Below are 7,168 nucleotides of genomic sequence, written 5' to 3' on the forward strand. Positions count from 1 at the left end.
GCATCCAAAAGACTTTTATTTGCCAGCCCCTCACTCCGTCTTAGTCTCCGTAAAGCGACCACCTCCCTCCTCCCTTTCCCCCCAACCCTCTTCACGTTGCATGGCACTTCTGCAACATCTGTCGGCTGGACTGCTAATGAGGCTAAACATCCAGCAGCGTTCGCGCAGCATCAGAAGTGAGATTACTGGTTCAACAGAATTTGTGTCAGGTGATTTGGCGTTTCGTGGTTCAGTACCAAAATCAGGTGTCTGTTCTTGCTTCCGTTGTCGGTATTATCTTCATCCAATAATTGGTAGTTAACCTAAGTAACCCTTGTTTGCTTTTACTTCACCGAAATCGGATTTTCCTTCTTTCTTCTCCATGGCTTTAACCTAGCCCATTTTTTTCATCAAATTTATATACTTTTCTCTCTGCCTTCATAATAAACCTGTTGAATAGTTTTAGAACTAAATACACTCTTCTCTGCTAATTACCTATAGAACTAAATTTTCGTCGCTTGGTCTTCAAATCGAACTTCAGTCTAACTTAATTTAACTTTCTTTTCAATCAGATAATGACCGAGTATATCTCCGGCCACTGCTGTTTTCACCTTTACATCCATGAAGTTCCACTTATCCCGTACCATCAAATAACTGAGCAAATGCTTTCCCTTGCTGTTTTCTCTTAGCCGAGTATACTTTGAAGTATTCTCTTGTAGGTTCCATGTATTTCGAACAAATCAAGGCGTTTCAGAACACATTTCCACATGACTCCCTCCATTCTCATTTCCTACAAGAACTCCATATTTACCAACTTTCTCTGGTGCCTACATTTGCATTTAAATCCCATAGCATGACCAGGCTTTTATATTCCTAAAACCCAGCCAGGTGCATATTCAGAATATTCCAAAACTTTTTTTCAGTTTCATTCCTTTCCATTCCTGGAACACATACAGTCATGACTTGACACTTTGCTACTGCCACGCTCAATCTTAATCATACAATTCTAAAGGTAATACATACTGTATGTGCACTATCACCTTTCCAAGTCTTCCTATCACTACAAATTACCTGTTCCCTGGTCCTACACCTTTCAGCTATCCTGGACAGCCATTCTTTGGCCTTCCCATCCTTACCCTTTGACCTAAGTCTATGTGGAAAAATATAACAATCAGCTTTCTTTCATTGAACTAATTTTCACACACATACATACTAGCCTATATATATAATATATATGTGTGTGTGTATGTGTGTATCTCTCTCTCTCTCTCTCTCTCTCTCTCTCTCTCTCTCTCTCTCTCTCTCTCTATCTATATATATATATATATATATATATATATATATATATATATATATATATATATATATATATATATATATATATATATACACACATATATATTCACCTAATATCTCCCGAAGATATTAACCATCTGGTCCTCAGAAAATCGTAATGGATGAGGATGCTAGCCCCTAGCCCTTCTGCACACCAGCTGCGACCTAACACAGTTAACTAATTACTAATCACATAAATTAAACTCATCATGTCAATCAAACTCGATGGATTATGCTTGTGCAAGTATGTGTATGGGCTCACAGAAACTATTGGCATGTTTGCTCTTACATACTGTATATTCCACTTCCTATTATCTTCCGTAACTTCCTGCAAATGGGCACCATATTCTTTGGGTGCTTGAATTTCAAGTCAATGACTCCTGTAAGCTTGTTCCATAAGAATATGGGGGTTTATCTTCTGTATAATAATAATATTTAATCATTCTCATCCATTCTGCACGTTGAATCGCTCACAAAGGTCAAGAACAAAAGGCATTATAGACAAACTCGAAAACTGCAAATCTGCCCCAATAATTTTGCCAAAATGAGTACCCGAAGGTAATGGCCTAGAACCGTCTTCATTTAATTCATCATTTACATTTTCAAATAATCATAACTTATGAAAAAAAACAATGTTCAAGTTTTTCGCGGCTGATCCGCATTTTACCAGGTTATGGAAAATAATGATGTTATGACCAAAACTGGAAAAAATCACGAACGACACAAATAACTGAATGAAGAGAAAGGCACTGAAAAAATTAAAAAGAATATTTAGTAAAACAGTCTAAAAGAAGGTTGAAAAGAAGACTGACAATGAAACAGCCAAATTATATGATAGCGTAATTATTTAACAATGAGGAACTTAGAAGTACCAAATAATGAACGTTTAAATAGAACAGACCAAATACTGAATGTAGTGAACATTAGCGGCTCCAGGGGTGGGGCACCTGGGCACGTGGTTCCCCATGAAAAATGACAAAATAATATTGAAGATTTTTATAATAATAACATAAGAAATATAGAAATGGGAAAAAAATAAAAAATCTATTATAGAAATATATATATATATATATATATATATATATATATATATATATATATATATATATATATTTCTATATATATATGTATGTATGTATGTATGTATGTATGTATGTATGTATGTATGTATGTATGTATGTATGTATGTATGTATAATATGAAAATTGGTGGCCCCCTCATGAAATTTTTCTGGATCCGCTAGTGGTAGTGAAAACAGGAATTTAACACATAAGAACTGCAGCCCTCTTAAAGAAACACTCAAATATGGACCCTAAAAATGCTCATACGTAACCATGTAATCGCCATACTAGTAGATTTACATAACCGCTATATAGTCTAACCAGTGATTCACTGAGGAAGTTACGGGGTGTAACTAACAAGGAAGTCAAATCAGTACTAAACTACACCTCAAGAAACGAATATAAAATATGTTTTGGCGTGCACCACGATCAATCTGATTAGGTAAAGGACTTCCTGCACGCCATAGGCGTACGGGACCCTTCTCATCTGGGGGGGCCTGAATTCTCTTCTTCCAAGAAATATATTTTGCCTGTAAATATAAGTAATTATATATATATATATATATATATATATATATATATATATATATATATATATATATATATATATATGTATATATATATATATATATATATATATATATATATATATATATATATATATATATATATATATTGTAAATGTGTGCCCGAAAAATTTGAGTCTTCCCAAATCCTGGGGGGCTGCAGATCCCCAAGCCCCCCTGGCTCGTACGCCTATGCTGCACGGATATATTAACGAAAGCACAAATATACGCTAGTGCAAGGTAATAGGTAGTATATGAATCAATGAGGTTAACCTGTAACACAAATATCTGGGATACGGAAATTTTAATACACTCAAACCAGATTACTCGATAAATTGCCTAAGAACTAAAATTAGGCTTATGTGAAGACTCGAGGCACATTTGAGAAAAAACAGAAAGATTTTATCTATCCAAAACCGGTTACGAAACAAATTATTCAAGAAACCTCTAATCAGTAACTGAACTGGACTGAATATAGAATTTAGGCCAAAGGCCAAGCTCTGGGACCTATGAGGTCATTCAGCGCTGATACGGAAATTGACAGTAAAAGGTTTGATAGGTGTGACAGAAGGAAAATCTCGCAGTTGCACTATGAATCAATTGTTAGGAGAGGGTGGACAGTATGATGGGAGAGAGAATATGAAAAGAGGTACAGTAAAAGGAATGAAAGGGGTTGCAGCTAGAGCCCGAAGGCACGCTGCAAAGAACCTTAAGTAATGCCTACAGTGCACCGCATGAGGTGCACTGATGGCACTACCACCATACGGGGTCTAATCTGTAACTCTAACATTGTTGGGGCCTGGCGGTTGGACAAAAAAAATAAGCAAGGTCTATCAAGACTATGACCTGCAAACACACAATCGTAACCATTCAAACAAATAAGTCATTGACAATGGTAATAAAAATTCCGGTGGTGGTGATTTCGATTTAAGCATCGCACATTATTGTCTTTTAAAAAATGGCTCTTGAGTGAACACGAGCGGTTTGGCGCTACATGGAAAATTGCACACGAGCCACCGACACCAAAGATAATGTACAAAATAATATAATGATTGTTTTTGCACAACGAAATTGAATGACATGAAAAAAAATTTATGATATATATATATATATATATATATATATATATATATATATATATATATATATATATATATATATATATATAATTTTGACTCACGTAGGTAACAGTGTACAGGGCGAAATTGAATGACATGCAAAAAAAATTACCTGGGCAAGCTAACTGCTTTTCCCCAACTTCCGACTCAGCAATGACCCAATGGACAACATTTCATATATATAATAAGATATATATATAACAGAAATAAATTTCTACTATCGGGATATATATATATATATATATAGTATATATTGTGTGTTGAGATTTCTATCTTATTCAGAGAGAGATTGTGTGTTGATGAGAGAGTCGGGAAGTTGGGAGATGAGAGTTAGAATTCCTTGAGTTGCTCTCAGGTTCCGACTTCTTTTAGAGAGAGAACGCCCTTTGCTTTCCACCTGAGAGACCTGGGAGAGTCAGATTTCTGTTCCACACGTGATTGTGTGTTGATGATTTCTATCTTATTCACTCCAGAAGGATAATTCGAATGAAATGTTGTCCATTGGGTCATTGCTGAGTCGGGAAGTTGGGGAAAACTTGGTAACCAAGCAGTTAATATGAAAATCAATCTCAGGTTCCGACTTCTTTTAGACTTGTATGGCCCAGTGGGTAACGCCCTTGCTTTCCACCTGAGAGACCTGGGTTCAGTTGCTCTCAGGTTCCGACTGATTGTGTGTTGATGATTTCTATCTTATTCACTCAGAAGGGATAATTCGAATGAAATGTTGTCCATTGGGTCATTGCTTTCGGGGAAGTTGGGGACCTGAGATGCAACAGTTAGCTTGCCCAGGTTCGAGTTAATATTTATTTCGTGAGTCAGAAATTTTTTCCCAAATTGTGTGTTGATGATTTCTATCTTATTCACTCAGAAGGGATAATTCAGATGAAATGTTGTCCATTGGGTCATTGAGTAAAAAACTGTAAAGCAGTTAGCTTGAAATTCAAATAGACTCAAACGCCTATAACATTTCGATCCAATCTTTACTTGTTCCAACGTGAAACTTCTATCTTATTGATTTACCGAAATGTGTCCATTGGGTCATTGCTGAGTCAAAACTCGGGTATGCAAGCAGTTAGCTTGCCCAGGTAATTGCTGTCAGTTGCTCTCAGGTTCCGACTTCTTTTAGACTTGTATGGCCCAGTGGGTAACGCCTTGCTTTCCACCTGAGAATTCCCGACGTGAGTCAGAAATTTATTTCTGTTCCACACGTGATTGTGTGTTGATGATTTCTATATATATATATATATATATATGTATATATATATATATATATATATATATATATAGAGAGAGAGAGAGAGAGAGAGAGAGAGAGAGAGAGTTATGAGCCTTATAACCTTTTTTTAATATGAAAATCAGTCTCATATGATAAAATGTAATGAAATCAAATAGTCAACATATAACATTTACAATCTACTTGTAACAAACTCTACTTATTGATTTACCGTTGCCCAATTCATGGCCACCCTGTAGGTCTATAAATGTGCAGAGGAAGCAGGAAGGGTCTTGCTGTCACGACCTTCCTATTTCACTGTCAATTTTGACGGCATGGTTGCATTAGCCTATATGTAACACAGCACAAGTTAGTTTTCAACTGATAACAAAGAAAATAAAACTTCACCGGCAAAATAGGTCTTATCTATTTCTTTTTACTCTAGTTCCAATAATCTTGAGCAGTACTTTAAGTAGAGCTGACGGCTTACGCCTAATCAGCCCTAATGCCGGTACATTTTCTTTCCCGCACAGAGCAACTTATGAGAGCACTATTAAAAATCACTATTGTCACACACGCAAAAAATAAAAACAAATCAAAGTTTAATTTACGAAAACACGTTAAGCTGTAGATTTAAAATCCGTCCACTGTTTTCTTATGTTGCGTTTACGATTCCCTTCGTCTACATAACACATTAACAAGCCAAATTTCCCGGGAACCTGTGCACGAGCTACTTAGATTACCGAACCGTGCGACACACTAGCCAACAAGCAACTGCCCCTCGCCGATCTGGATTTTGAGTGACGGCGGCGGGAAAAGATGGCTCTAATACAACCGTACTTACGTACATACACACACACATTCTCTATCCTTTGGAGGAGCACGCGTGTCAAATTAACGAATTACGTAATCTGTTATGCAACGAACAGTGCGACGATGATTTATAACACATATTTTTTCAAAGAGTACGTGCTACAATCTACCCTTCTCCACAATTATTTCTAAAAAAAAGACTAGTACCTGTCAGCACAATTTAAAATACATTATAAAAGGAGAAGTAATTTAGGATGTAGTTTCTGTCTTTACCTTTTAAATTCATTTTCTTCTTTTTTAAATGGGGGCTAAATGCCAGAAGCTGTGAGTTAAGCGCAAATAAAAGGTAATCGTGCAGAGATTGTTTACGACATCAAATGAAACTCTTATTGTCAAGAAAGGAATTTGCCTCCATTACTTAGGTTTGTCTTTAAATAGAGCATAAAAGAAAAATAAGACATGAATGACCTTGGAACAAACCTTGGAACTATATAACCTATAAAAAACGGCGTTTAGATAGACACACTTCTTTGTGTCAGTATGTCAGCGGGTAACTCGTGTAAGGGGGCGAGGAGAGTGGAGGGAAACTTCTAGGAATGACGGTGGAAGGGGGATTGACGAAGGGGCGAGGGGGTCGTAAAGAGGGAGGAGAAATGTAGGGAGAACGTAACGAGGAGTAAATCATGCTGTACTTACTTCCAGAAGAGAACATCTGTCGGAGTTTGGTCGAACAGAAGTGGGCCGCGGAAGAGGTTTAGTAAAAGTTTCTTTCTCCCGGTACGAAGCCGTCTAAAGAAACGTCTGATATTTCATAATTTTATACCTTGATGCGTCTGCTAAATGTTAAAGTCTCAATTTTTACGTATTTGCCAAACGTTTTGAGTTTCTAGACCTCACTATACTTACTAAGAACCAAAATCTTTCCAAAGGAAAAATTAACGATGAATAATCCTCTTTCCTTTACTTCGCTCAAATACTTCCAATCAGCTGTTTGTTACGTGACTGCTGAATGAAGGACGTCACAGCAAAAGTCCGTGCTGGTACAGGGCCAGCTTGATTTAACAATATCAGGTGGAGTTTCAC

General features: G+C 36.6%; 1 protein-coding gene across 1 annotated transcript in view; it reads right to left on the reverse strand.

Moving 5' to 3' along the window:
- The window catches only part of mwh (multiple wing hairs), a 302,166-nt gene extending 296,118 nt beyond the window's left edge, over window positions 1-6,048 (reverse strand). Inside the window, exon 1 of the mRNA XM_067088140.1 lies at window positions 6,016-6,048. The gene's annotated coding sequence lies outside the window, so the exon portion shown is untranslated. The remainder of the gene's footprint in view (window positions 1-6,015) is intronic.
- Window positions 6,049-7,168: the final 1,120 nt, after the last annotated feature.

This window comes from Macrobrachium rosenbergii, chromosome 44 (genome assembly GCF_040412425.1).
Source record: "Macrobrachium rosenbergii isolate ZJJX-2024 chromosome 44, ASM4041242v1, whole genome shotgun sequence".
In the NCBI taxonomy this organism is placed as follows: Eukaryota; Metazoa; Arthropoda; class Malacostraca; order Decapoda; family Palaemonidae; genus Macrobrachium; species Macrobrachium rosenbergii.